Source organism: Somniosus microcephalus, chromosome 8 (genome assembly GCF_052327205.1).
Source record: "Somniosus microcephalus isolate GS21.2 chromosome 8, FLI_Smic_1.0, whole genome shotgun sequence".
Taxonomy (NCBI): domain Eukaryota; kingdom Metazoa; phylum Chordata; class Chondrichthyes; order Squaliformes; family Somniosidae; genus Somniosus; species Somniosus microcephalus.
Genome location: NC_140994.1, coordinates 46460438 through 46473683, shown reverse-complemented (window position 1 = coordinate 46473683; position 13246 = coordinate 46460438).

The window sequence follows — 13246 nt, the reverse complement described above, 5'->3', positions numbered from 1 at the left end:
AACTGGGAAGACATAAAAGAACTTCCCTGATCCGAATGGATATACGCAGGCATCCCAAAGATGACAAAAAGTTGAGTCAGACATTTGATAACTGTAGCAGTTGATACATCTGCGCAAGGAAAAGCAAAAGGAAACCTTGAAAACTCATCCACAACAGTAAATATGTATCGATTTTGAGTCGTTGAAGGAAGAGGCCCCTTAAAATCAACGCTCAGACGTTCAAAAGGAGAAGTAGCCTTTATAAGATGAGCTCGTTGAGGCTTAAAGAAATTCGGTTTACACCGAGCACAGATAGAACATGATGAGGTCATCCGCTTGACGTCTTCAACTGAAAAGGGCAAATTCTTACTGCGTACGAAGTGTATCATCCTCGTAACCCCAGGATGACATAAGGCATTGTGAAGATTAATAAGCGTATCTCCGTGAATCACAGAACAATAAGCCCTCGACAGCGCATCAGCAGCAACATTATCCTTCCCCGGACGATAAACTATATCAAAATGGTAACATGCCAACTCAATCCTCCACCTCATTATTTTATCATTTTTGATCTTTCCAAAATGTTTAACATCGAACATAAAGGACACAGATTTTTGATCGGTTACCAAAGTGAAATGTCGCCCCGATAAATAATGTCTCCATTTACGCAGTGCTTCTACTATTGCATATGCCTCTTTTTCTATTGAAGAATGTCTTTTTACACTATTGTTCAAGGTACGTGAGAAAAAGGCCACAGGTCTTCCATTCTGGTTCAGAGTAGCCCCAATTGCAAAATCAGAAGCATCCGTCTCAATCACAAAGGGAACCTGCTCATCAATAGAATGCACAACTGCTCCTAAGATATCCTTTTTAAAATTATCAAAACATGTCCTGGCCTCCCATGATAGAGGATATGTCGTAACCCGAATAAGGGGCCGGATCTTCTGTGAAAAGTTTGCAATCCAATTAGAATAGTAAGAAAACAGTCCAACAACTCGTTGCAAAGCCTTAGAATTAGTAGGATAAGGTAAATCGATCAATGGTCGCAAAAGTTCTGGATCTGGTTTTATCTTATTTCCCGAGATAATATACCCCAGTAGATTTACCTCAGTAGTCGAAAAGATACACTTCTCTTTATTAAAAGTTAAACCAACTTTTTCCGCAGCTTGAAGGAATCTTTCTAAATTAGAATCATGCTCCACCCTTGATTTACCACACACCGTGATATCATCTAAATATGAAAAGGTGTCAGAGAGAGAGTTATCACTTATAAAAGCATCCATTGCCCGTTGAAAACAAGCAACACCATTAGTAACACCAAATGGTATTCGGCAAAACTGATACAGCTTTCCACCAGCCTCAAAGGCTGTATATGGTTGATCCCTCTTAACAATAGGAATCTGATGATAAGCACTCTTTAAATCAATAGTGCTAAAAAACTTATACTGAGATACTTTGTTGATAAGCTCATCAATCTTAGGCAAAGGGTACGCATCTAATTGAGTATACCTATTAATAGTTTGAGAGTAGTCTATCACCATTCGTTTCTTATGTCTCTCGTTAGTGGTGACAACTATCTGAGCCCGCCAAGGCAAACAACTAGGTTCAATGATTCCTTCCAATAAAAGACATTGGACTTCAGAATTAATAAATTCTCTATCCTGACTGCTATACCTTCTTGACTTGGTAGCAATTGGCTTACAATCCGGCATCAAATTGGAAAAAAATGATAATGGAGAAATGGATAAAGAAGTTAATCCACAAATGGATAAGGGTGGCTTAGTCCCTCCAAACGAAAGACTGAGACTCGTGTAATTTAAGCACATCATGACCAATCAAAATATCCGCACAAAGATTAGGCAAAACAGATAGGCGTATATCAGTATACGTATTACCTAGAAGAATCATTTTCACAAGGCAACAACCAGCTACTTGTGAAGTAAGGGTCGTCTGAGCCATACACACCTGATAAGTAACAGGCAAGATTTTCAAACACTTTTCCTTCGCAAACTGAAGACTTATAAAACTCTCGGTACTGCCCGTATCTATGAGAGCCTTCACTTCTAACCCATTAACTTGGGCCATAACTATAGCTTTGTTTAGGCCATGAGCAAATGCAGCAGAAATTGATGCAATAAACGCCCTCTCTACAGGTTGAATAGTCGCAGAAGAGGAGGTAATTGAACCTAATGATTTACAAACACGTGCATAATGACCTCTCTTTCCACATTTACTACACACAGCCTCCCGGGCAGGACACTTCAAACGAGGATGTCGGACGTTCCTACAAAAATAACACTTCTGAATCCTAGAGGCAACAGCCGCTGAAGTAGAAACGGTTTCAGAATCTAGTAAACCACTCCCATTAAGTCCACCTAATTCTTTTTCGTCCGGAACTGCCGAAACCACAGTCGCAGGTCGATTAGAAAGAGCATAAGAATCCGAACTTCTCTGAGCCATATCCAATGTAGAAGCTTGCTCAAAAGCACTCTTGAGATCCAAAGTCTTATTTTCTAACAACCGCTGATGAATTGATCTAGACAGTAGTCCATTAATAAAAGCATCCCGTACCGATTCTTCCTTATATTCTTCGGCCGTCACGGCTTTATAATTACAGTTAGCACTAAGGTGCCGAAGTGCTTGTAAATAAGTATCCAAAGATTCTCCCACCTGCTGCCTACGGGCAGATAGAAGATAACGTGCAAATACCTCATTCTTTGGTTTAACAAAAATCTTCTCCAATGTAGAAATAGCCAATTCGTAAGTTTTACAGTCCAAAATATACTTATACACATCCGGAGCAATGTAGTTGATCAGCATATTCAGCTTATTCAGAGACTCTTGTTCCAACACACCCAAAAAGTTTGTAAATGTACAATACCAATGTTTCCATTTATCATCCACTCCTGCAGAATTAGGGTCAGCATTGAATCGTTCTGGTTGAAGATATCGCTCCATTCTGATAAAAAGTTAATAAATTGAAATAAAGAATAGATTTGCCTTTCTAATCTAGGCTTTATTAACTTTAAAAATCCAGTAGCACATCTTTCAACACCAGTCTCCAACCATGACTGGAGAGAACTGAATTTAAGATGGCCACCACAAATCACCTGACATCCACTACCAATGAGTTTACAGCATATATCTCAAGGTAGAAACAAACAACTAATTACAATACTTCTTACTAACACAGAGAACAACCACCCCATTCACCAATCACAAAACTTCTTATTAAACATAGGAAATAATCACCACAGCCCACGACTACCGAACAGAAAAATGGCAGCCAGGAACAATATGCACACGGCAGGGCCCACTAATGTACACAGTGGATGTTGGGAGGAGCATCGTGAGATGCCATGCTGACCAGATCCTAGAGTCACAGGAACAAGTCAACCCCATGCCTCGCCCATACGTACCTGGTGATGAACCCGACGTACAGGTCACATCTACCCCAGAAACAGTAGCATCAGAAGCTGATGAACCAACCGACGACAGGGGGCCAGAATCGCCTCTGCACCAAGAGCAAGACACTCGGGAAAGGCGCTATCCAGAAAGGATCAGGAAGCCGCCCCAAAGACTGAATATATAAATAGACTATTTTCAGCTAATGTTGCATGTTAAAAGTGTTCATTGTAATTAGTTTGATATTTAATTGTTAAATGAGTGTTATGGCACTGTTAATCTAAAAGGGGAGGAATTGTAATGTATACACCTTTAAGGAGGGAACTATCTTTTACAGCTCATGTATACTGCAGTACCGGCAGTGACCACACCTGTATATTACACTGAGTAGTAATCTGTACAGATCAGTTGCAGTGTGAGCCACGTTGAGTAAACACCTGTTGTACCGTTCTCCGCAGTCTGTGTCTTATTATACACGGACGTAACAGAGGTATCTAGTATTAAAATAAAATATGGCTTATTTAATATTAAACCCTTTTACCTGGATGACTAACCTCACGAATATCCCATAAATATTTGCCCTAATAGAGTCTTTGGTCAAGAAATTGGAGTAGTGCCGGAAACAGGAATGTGTGCATGAAGACGTCAGTTCGAGGTTTGCTGGAGAACGCGCCTAGGGCCTTTGGCCTCATCCGCTGAAAACCTGAGAGCTGTGGATACCAATTAGGCTTGCCAGTCGGGGCCTTGGAAAATTTGATAAGTTGAGGGGGATGAGGGAGATGAACCAGAGGTGGGTGGGGGGGCAAACCTGGGCTGGGAGTGGCCAGCAGTACTTTTGTGGAGCCAGGTGGAGCACTCCTGTTCCTTCTGTCTCCACAGAAACCCAAGTATAAGGAGTTTACTTTCATTTTTTGGGTAGAGTCCAGCGGCCTCATTAAGGAGCAGCTGGTTAAACCGCTGTAGACCCGAGCAAAACTGAGCAGAGCATGGGCGCTGCATGCTTCATCCAGATAATGACTATTATGTCCGTGTATAATTGAGACACGGACTGCAGGAGTTGATTATAACAAGTCTTTACTGAATGGAGACAACCTGGAAACTGAAACTACAGAAGCCTGCTAGGGCCTTTTATACAGGGGTGGTCACTGCCGGTACTGCAGTCTGAGACCAGTTATTCCCTTAAAGGTACATACACAACAATTCCTCCCCTTTTAGATAAACAGTACATAACATTCATTTAACAACTAAATAATAACTAATTACAATTACAATTACGGTTGCTAGATACATTGGTTGAAGTTAAGCAATTATAAGTTCAGTCTTTGAGGAGGCTTCCTGATTCTGTCTGGATAACGCCTCTTTGGGATATCAGGTTCTTCTGGCAAGGTTGAGTCGGGATCAATGTCGTTGTTTGGTTCGTCTGCTTCCAATATCACCGATTCTGCGGTAGATGCAATTGGTACTTCGGTTTCATCGCCAGGTGTATCAGATCGTGGTGTGGAGTTGACGTTATCCAGTGACTCTAGAATCTGGTCAGCATGGCATCTTACAATGCTCTCTCCAACGTCCACGGTATACATTAGAGGTCCTTGCCGTGTACAGATCGTTCCTGGCTGCTATTTCTCTGTGCGGTAGTCCCGGGCCAAAACTGGTTGACCTATCTTAAAACTCCTGGTCGGCCTTTCATTCATATTCTGAAACTGCCTGTTCTCCACATCTCTTCTGACGTTTGGCTTAACCAAATCCAAGCGGCATCGTAGTCTTCGATTGAAGAACATCATGGCTGGAGTTTGGTTGGTAACCGCATGTGTCGCATTCCGGTAGGCAAACAAGAAGTTATCCACCTTGTGCTGTAGGGGTATATCTTCATTACACATTGCCTTGATAGCCTTCTTGAATGTTTGAACAAACCTCTCGGCCAATCCATTAGTGGCTGGATGATATGGGGCGGATGAGTAATGCTTAACACCATTGTTCTTTAAGAACCTCCGGAACTCTTCAGACACAAACTGTGGTCCATTGTCGGAGCAAATCTGTTCAGGCAGCCCATTCCTGGCGAATATGGTTCGTAAGACTGTGATAGTTTTTTCTGTGGTGGTTGAGGACAATTTTATTACCTCTGGCCACTTTGAATGTGCATTCACCGAAATTAAAAACATCGAGTCCATAAAGGGACCAGCAAAATCAATGTGCACCCTTTGCCATGGAGATGAGGGCCACTCCCATGGATGTAGAGGGGCTTGTGGTGGGGCGTTTTGGACCTTCTGGCATCCTGTACAGCTCTTGGTCGTCTCTTCGATATCTCTATCAATTCCCGGCCACCACACAAACGCTCTGGCTAAGTTCTTCATTTTTACCCCTCCCAGTTGACCCTCATGAAGCTCATTGAGCACTCTATCCTTCAATTTGGGTGGAATTACTACTCTGGATCCACACATCAAGGTTCCTCTGCACACTGACAGCTGTTCTCTTCTCGGTGAGAATGCTGGCAGCAGTGGTTCGCCATGTGCTGGCCATCCCTTCACCATTAAATCATAGACCCAGGAGAGTGTCGGGTCATTTCGTGTTTCCTTTTCTATGTTTGCATTCGTCACAGGGAGACATTCGACTATAGTCGAGTGGAATAACTCCACTGGATCCACTGCCAGTTCTTCTTCCACCGTCGGCAACGGTGGGCGCGACAATCCATCAGCATTCCCATGCTCTTTAGTTCCTTTGTACTCGAAGTCATATTGGTGTGCCCCTAGGAAAAGGGACCACCTCTGTAGCCGTTGTGCCGTCATTATCGGTACGCCCTTCTGAGGGTTGAAAATGGAGACGAGAGGTTGATGATCAGTTAGTAGAGTAAATTCCTGACCGTGCAGGTAATGATTGAACTTCTTCAACCCCCCCCCACACCAGGCTGAGGGCCTCTCTGTCAATCTGGGTGTAGTTACGCTCGGCTGAAGTTAACGAGCGTGACGCAAAAGCTATCGGCCTCTCTGAACCATCAAGGAATTTATGTGACAGTACCGCCCCAATGCCGTAGGGAGACACATCACACGCCAGTCTTATCGGTAGTGATGGGTTGTAGTGAGCCAATACTTCTCTTGAAGTGATTAGGTCCTTACTCTTCTGAAAGGCCCGCTTGCATTCATCGCTCCATTTCCATTCTACTCCTGTTCGTAGTAGGGCGTTCAGTGGATGCAGAATTGTGGACAAATTCAGCAAAAACTTATGGTAGTAATTCACCAATCCGAGGAATGACCTCAGTTGCGACACATTTTCAGGCGCTGGAGCCTTAACTACCGCTTCAATTTTGTCAGGGGACTTATGCAACCCCTCTTCATCAATCACGTGGCCACAATACGATATCTGTTTCTTAAAAAACTCGCACTTCGGGCAATTGGCTCGTAGCCCATGTTCACGTAGTCTAGTGAGCACCTGCTCTAGGTTGGCAAGGTGTTCACTGTCATCTTCACCTGTCACTAGGATGTCGTCCAAGTAACACTGAGTCCCCGGAATCCCTTGCAGGACCTGTTCCATCGCTCTTTGCCATATCGCCGGAGCTGATGCTACTCCAAATACCAGTCGATTATACTGGTAAAGACCTTTGTGAGTGTTTATCGTGAGATACTTCCTAAAGGATTCTTCAACCTCCATCTGCAAATATGCTTGTGCTAGGTCAATTTTTGTAAAACGCTTCCCTCCAGATAGTGAGGCGAAGATATCTTCTATCCTTGGAAGAGGATATTGTACTGTGTGAAGGACTGGGTTCACTGTCACCTTGAAGTCCCCACAGATGCGAACCTTCCTTGGCTCCTCAGACATATTGTTTAACGTTTTCTTCATGACAGGAACGATGGGTGTCGCCCACTCGCTCCAGTCTACCTTAGTTAACACGCCTGCATTCTCCAGATTCTCCAGCTCTGCCTCGACAGCTGGGCGAATTGCATATGGTACCGGTCTTGCTTTGAAAAATTTGGGAATTGCATTCTCCTCCAATTTTATCGAGGCGGTTACGCCTATAAGAGTGCCCAGTTCTTGTTGAAATATCTCTTTGGCGTCAGCTAAGATTGTTGACAATCGTCCAGGAGTGACGTCGTCATCCTTTTTACCAGCCACCGTCAGTGCCTGAATGGAGTGCCAGTCTAAACTTATCTTTCTGATCCATTCACGTCCCAATAACGGTGGTCCACCATCTTGCAGAATGTAGAGATACAATTTCCGTATTTTCTTGCCGTTGTATTCGACAGGCACCCTTATTTTTCCTCTGGGGTATATTTTTGCCCCATATACGTCCTCAAGACAATGGATGTCTCTCTCAAGGGTATGTGTGAGAATAGCCGCTCGTAGTCTCGTCGATTCACAATGGTTAGAGCTGATCCTGTATCCAATTCCATTTTGACTTGGGACCCTGCTATCGTGAGGGTGACCCAAATGGTTCGGTGATCCTCTTTTGCAATTATGTTGTGAAGTTGGAAACAGCTTAGTCTCTTGTTCCCGGATTCACTATCGCTCATCTGGTCTTCGGAACTACTGTCCGTCATCCTTTGTACTTTCCTGTACGGTTCCTTAGTAGCCTTTTTGTTGTCGTTGGTCTTCTTCCCAGACCTGCAAACTCGTGCAATGTGTCCCATCTTTCCGCATTGCCTGCATATTTTGTCCTTGGACCAGCAGTCCTTCTGATCATGGTTTGTTCTGCCGCAGCAATAACATTTTGCAAATCTCCGTGTCATTTCATGGGTGCCGTATTCCTGTGGCTTTTGTTGTATTTCCGCAGCTCCCCTTGCTGCTGCTTCGTACGATACTGCCACGCTGAAAGCCTTATCTAGCGTCAGCTCTTTCTCTGAGAGTAACCTCTTCTGGGTTCCTTCACTCAGGAGTCCACAGACAAATTTGTCCCGTAAGGTATCTGCCAGTCCTGCTCCGAACTGGCAGTGCTTTGATAGCTTGCGTAGTTCCGTTAGGTAATCAGCATTGCTCTCATTTTTATGCTGATTTCTCCTGTGGAAATTAAATCTTTCTGCTATCAGCAGCGGTGTAGGATTTAGGTGTTCCTGTAGGATAGCAACAATTTCGTTAAAGCTCTTCGCCTTCAGTTTGGCTGGAGTAATCAGGTCCCGCAATAGGCCGTACGTTCTTGCGCCCATTAAATTTAGCAATACCGATGCCTTTTTCTCATCGGCTATTTCGTTTGCCTCGCAATATACCTCGACTCTTTCCACATACGTGGTCCAGTCTTCTATTGCATTATCGAAGGCAGTGATATCGCCAGTCTTTGGCATCTTGAAAATCTGAGATGGCGCCTCCCGCGCTTTCCCGCCGCTGCTGCCAACGCTGTTGCTGGCGATTATATTTATTTTACTATCCTGTAATGGCGACGCCCTATGGTCTTTGTGCCTCCCCGATCACTGCTGCCAACGCCGCTCTCCACGGTATTTTTATTTTTCTATCGCGCTTCAATATTTGCTCCGTTAATTGAAGAACCGTTCCCGTCGTGGAGCGGACCCTCTGGGACACTTCCCTCCCTCTTCTTAGGTCCGAACGCTGCCCGGCTTCGAAGCACCGGCCACGCCCTGTGTGTTCCACCCTCTCTCTCTCTCTTTGCTTCCCGACTCGCTGCCCAGCCCTGTTGCAGAGCCACCCGATCGAGCTCTAGCCCGCCGCAGCCCAGGAAGGATCAGTGCACTACCTGCCACCAGCCCGATTAGCTGGGAAACCACAGACTGGAGAAACAAGCCTGGCTCTCGACAGTCTCTCCTGCAATTTTTCAATTCGATGATTTGGAGGGCGGTTGCCCACGGTCGACGCCCGTTTCTCAAGTTTCTTTGAATTTTTTTTTTTCTTTCTTCTGGCTCCAACCTTCAATAACGTCGTCTGAGGTGCTGCTGAGTTGCAGGTAAGTTCGTTTCTTACTTGTCGCCAGTATTATGTCCGTGTATAATTGAGACACGGACTGCAGGAGTTGATTATAACAAGTCTTTACTGAATGGAGACAACCTGGAAACTGAAACTACAGAAGCCTGCTAGGGCCTTTTATACAGGGGTGGTCACTGCCGGTACTGCAGTCTGAGACCAGTTATTCCCTTAAAGGTACATACACAACAATGACGAATAATGATAAACATGTGTTCGGACACTGAATTACATGTTTGTGGTGGTACCACCGGTTGTACCTTACATAAGGACACATAATTCCCTTTAACTTACCTTACTGTATGTTTAACTTACCTTTTGGGGCCATTGCCCTTTTAACTTACCTGTTGGGGCCATTGCCCCTTTAAGACGCGCCCTAGCGCGCTGACATCATGTCACGTACGACGTGACGTGCGTGCGGCGACCACCGGCCCGACTCGGCCTTCTAGGATGGCAGCCGGCACAGCCCGGCCTAGCGTCTTCGGCCTCAACGGCCAGCCGACGGGAGCGACGCGATCTTCCGCTCCCGCGGCAAGCACCAGCACAGCCCGGCCTCCCGACTTCGGCCTCAACGGCCAGCGACACAACGACGCACATCACGTGATGCCCTAAGCGTGGGAAACGCGAACAACGTGATGACGTCACAACACAAACGCGATGACGTCATCATGCTCCCCACAGAACTGCGAACTCAGTCCTCGTGGAGTCCCCGCTGGGACAAGACCTATACCACAGTGCTCCTACAGTCAGCCATCTTAACTGCCATCTTACCTGATGTAATTAGTCTCTTCCTGTAAATAAACAACTTGTTAATAGTTCATTGAAGTCAAACTCTCTTATTTAGTGGCGATCTGCACGAAGCGCTACATTGGTGACCCGACGACGTGCGTACGGGAGCTCATCAATTCCTACGCTACAATTGGTTAACCGGTATCCGTGAACGATTTTCACGGTAGCAACACGCAACCTGACCCTCGTCTTCCCTCAAGACGACCAACGCACAACCGACGAACAACCACGGAACAGCAACCGCCTAACACCGATTCCACCAAAAGCGACCCCGTCTTTGCGAACGTCTTCGCAAAGGAAGCGCAGCTTGGAGGTGAGCCCGTTTTTCACGAATGATTTCACAGAGGTAGAGCACGACCAACAGCAACTGTCGTCCACCAGCGCTACAATTGGTGGGTTTGTGGACGTCTTTCGCAAACGAAGCACGCTATGGAAGCATCAGCCGTTCTGCTGTCGCTACCGCAATCCAGGGAGCCACGGTCGCCCTCGTGCTTTATGAAGGTAGAAGCCCTGTTCGCCGAGAACATCGATGCGGCACAGACCACGCACGTGCTCACGGTCTCCGTATTCGACTCTTCTACCGCCACACGGATCGTCCGCCTCTACGCCCAAAGCAACAGCAAGTATAAATCTCTCCAAGCGCGGGGTACAGCATGTTCGGGCCCACAAGATCGGAGCGCGCCCTGCGGGGATACCACGAGGACTCACCCCCGCAAAACACGAGGACGCACTCCTTACGCACAAGGACCCATCCCTCGCGAACCACGAGAACCCATCCCTTGTGAACACCGACGACTCCTTCTCCGCCGACGACACACCAGCCCTTCAGCCTGCTGGTTGTGTTACCTACTACACGATTCGGCGTGAACAAAAGCGTGCCGCCCTCCCGGCTGTTTTCTCCTAAATCTACAACAGTTTCAAGTGTTGCCGCCCTCCAGGCAGAGTATACCCCGCCCGAAAGCAACAACAACCTGGACCGTTGCTGCCCTTTATCCAGTTTTCCCTTTAGCAAACGCAAACGTCTACTGAAATTGCACACATCGAGGATGGGTCCAACGGGCATCCTGCGGCTGCGATCAGCCACGTGAAAGTTGCTGGCCTCACCGATCACTGATCAACGCAGCAACTCTTCACCCTCCGTTGTGTTATCGTTGTAGCACTATGGCACGCACCGTTCCGTGCGTTCCAGCCTCCCGAAGGTTTCGCTCACCTGTCGGCGAGTTCACCGACCTCGCCTGTCAAGTCCTTCTGGATCGCTCGTTTGGCATTCCTGCAGAGTTCGTCGGAACAAAGACTTGTTTCAACATCAACGGAGACATCGCCTGCGTCCGCCCAGCCTGCCCGTCACTCTGACAAGGCCTGCTGTTTCGCACGTCTCCACGGTCCTTCGCCTGACGGATACATTTTATTCGCCACGACGCGCGTAAGGATCCGCTCACGAGAGGCATCTTCATACCTCGCCTACCAAGTCGAGACAGCACGACCGCCGTGACCACCAGCTCGTCAGACCATCTCATCCTTGGACTTTCGTTAAAGTGAATTCTGGGGGGGGCCCATGTGGCGGTACTACCGGTTGTACCTTACATAAAGACACATAATTCCCTTTAACTTACCTTACTGTATGTTTAACTTACCTTTTGGGGCCGTTGCCCTTTTAACTTACCTGTTGGGGCCATTGCCCCTTTAAGACGTGCCCTAGCACGCTGACGTCACGTCACGTACGACGTGACGTGCGTGCAGCGGCCACCGGCCCAACTCGGCCTTCTTGGACGACAGCCGGCACAGCCCGGCCTAGCGTCTTCGGCCTCAACGGCCAGCCGACGGGAGCGACGCGATCTTCCGCTCCCGCAGCAAGCACCGGCACAGCCCGGCCTCCCGACTTCGGCCTCAACGGCTAGCAACACAACGACGCGCATCACGTGACGCCCTAAGCGCAGGAAATGCGAACGTGATGACGTCACAACACCAACGCGATGATGTCATCACGCTCCCCACAGAACTGCGAACTCAGTCCTCGTGGAGTCCCCGCTGGGACAAAACCTATACCACAGTGCTCCTACAGTCAGCCATCTTACCTGCTATCTTACCTGATGTAATTAGTCTGTTCCTGTAAATAAACAACTTGTTAATAGTTAGTTGAAGTCAAACTCTCTTATTTAGTGGCGATCTACACGAACCGCTACATGTTCAACGTGCCGAACGCCTGTTTCAGGCAGGCATCCTGGACACTTGGAAGTTGCTGGCTCCCAATTTGTCGACTGGCACAGTTCAAGGGGAAATCAAATGCAAGAAATCACGGCTTCAAATTGGTCCCCCTCACCAACGCAAATTTTTCACCCAGCAATCGGGCGCAACAAGGACCAATTCCTCCGCCTTTTTATCTAAACCTTCATTTCTACCTGATTCATAGTATCTCTGCATTGATTTCCAACTTTATTTTATTTCTTTACAATGATCTTCCTTTGTTGCATGCCTTCCCCTTGCATTTCATTTTGATTCTTCTTCCAACCAGGGCTTTTTCAGGTTTGATAACCCCAGTGTCAATCTATTCACTACACTGCCCTCTACTGGCTCACTGATCAATTACCAGGGACAAATATTCGCATTCAAAGGGCAATTCCCTTTCTTGATGGAATAAGCTATGATTTTATTTACCATTATTATTATTATAGTAGGGCTGTCAATGAATCGAAGATTAACGCATTCACTTTTTTTTTTGGAGATTGATATTTATAACGTGTTAATCGAGGAAAGTAGGGCAATAATACTGGGTTTCAAAACAAGGAGTTCCAACAGTCAATACATTGTTTTGAAACATCACCTACCCTTCTTCTTGAGTTTTCAAATTAAAAATATAAAATAAGTTCAGTTTAACTGACAATGTACCCTCTGATGTCTGTCCTCGTCACTTCTGCTTCCCAGCCATCTGACTCCTACTGTCAGGAAGTGCAGGAAGAGGCAATAAGAAAAATAAAGGAGGCGGTCAGTCAGGGAGCTTTAACACTTGTCACTCGATGTTGGTTGGCTGAGTGGGTATCATTCTGGGTCGGGTGGGCAGACAGGAAGACGCCAGGTTGGGTCGGGTGGTCAGACAGGAAGACGCCAGGTTGGGTCAGGTGGTCAGACAGGAAGACGCCAGGTTGGGTCGGGTGGGCAGAAGACGCCAGGTTGGGTC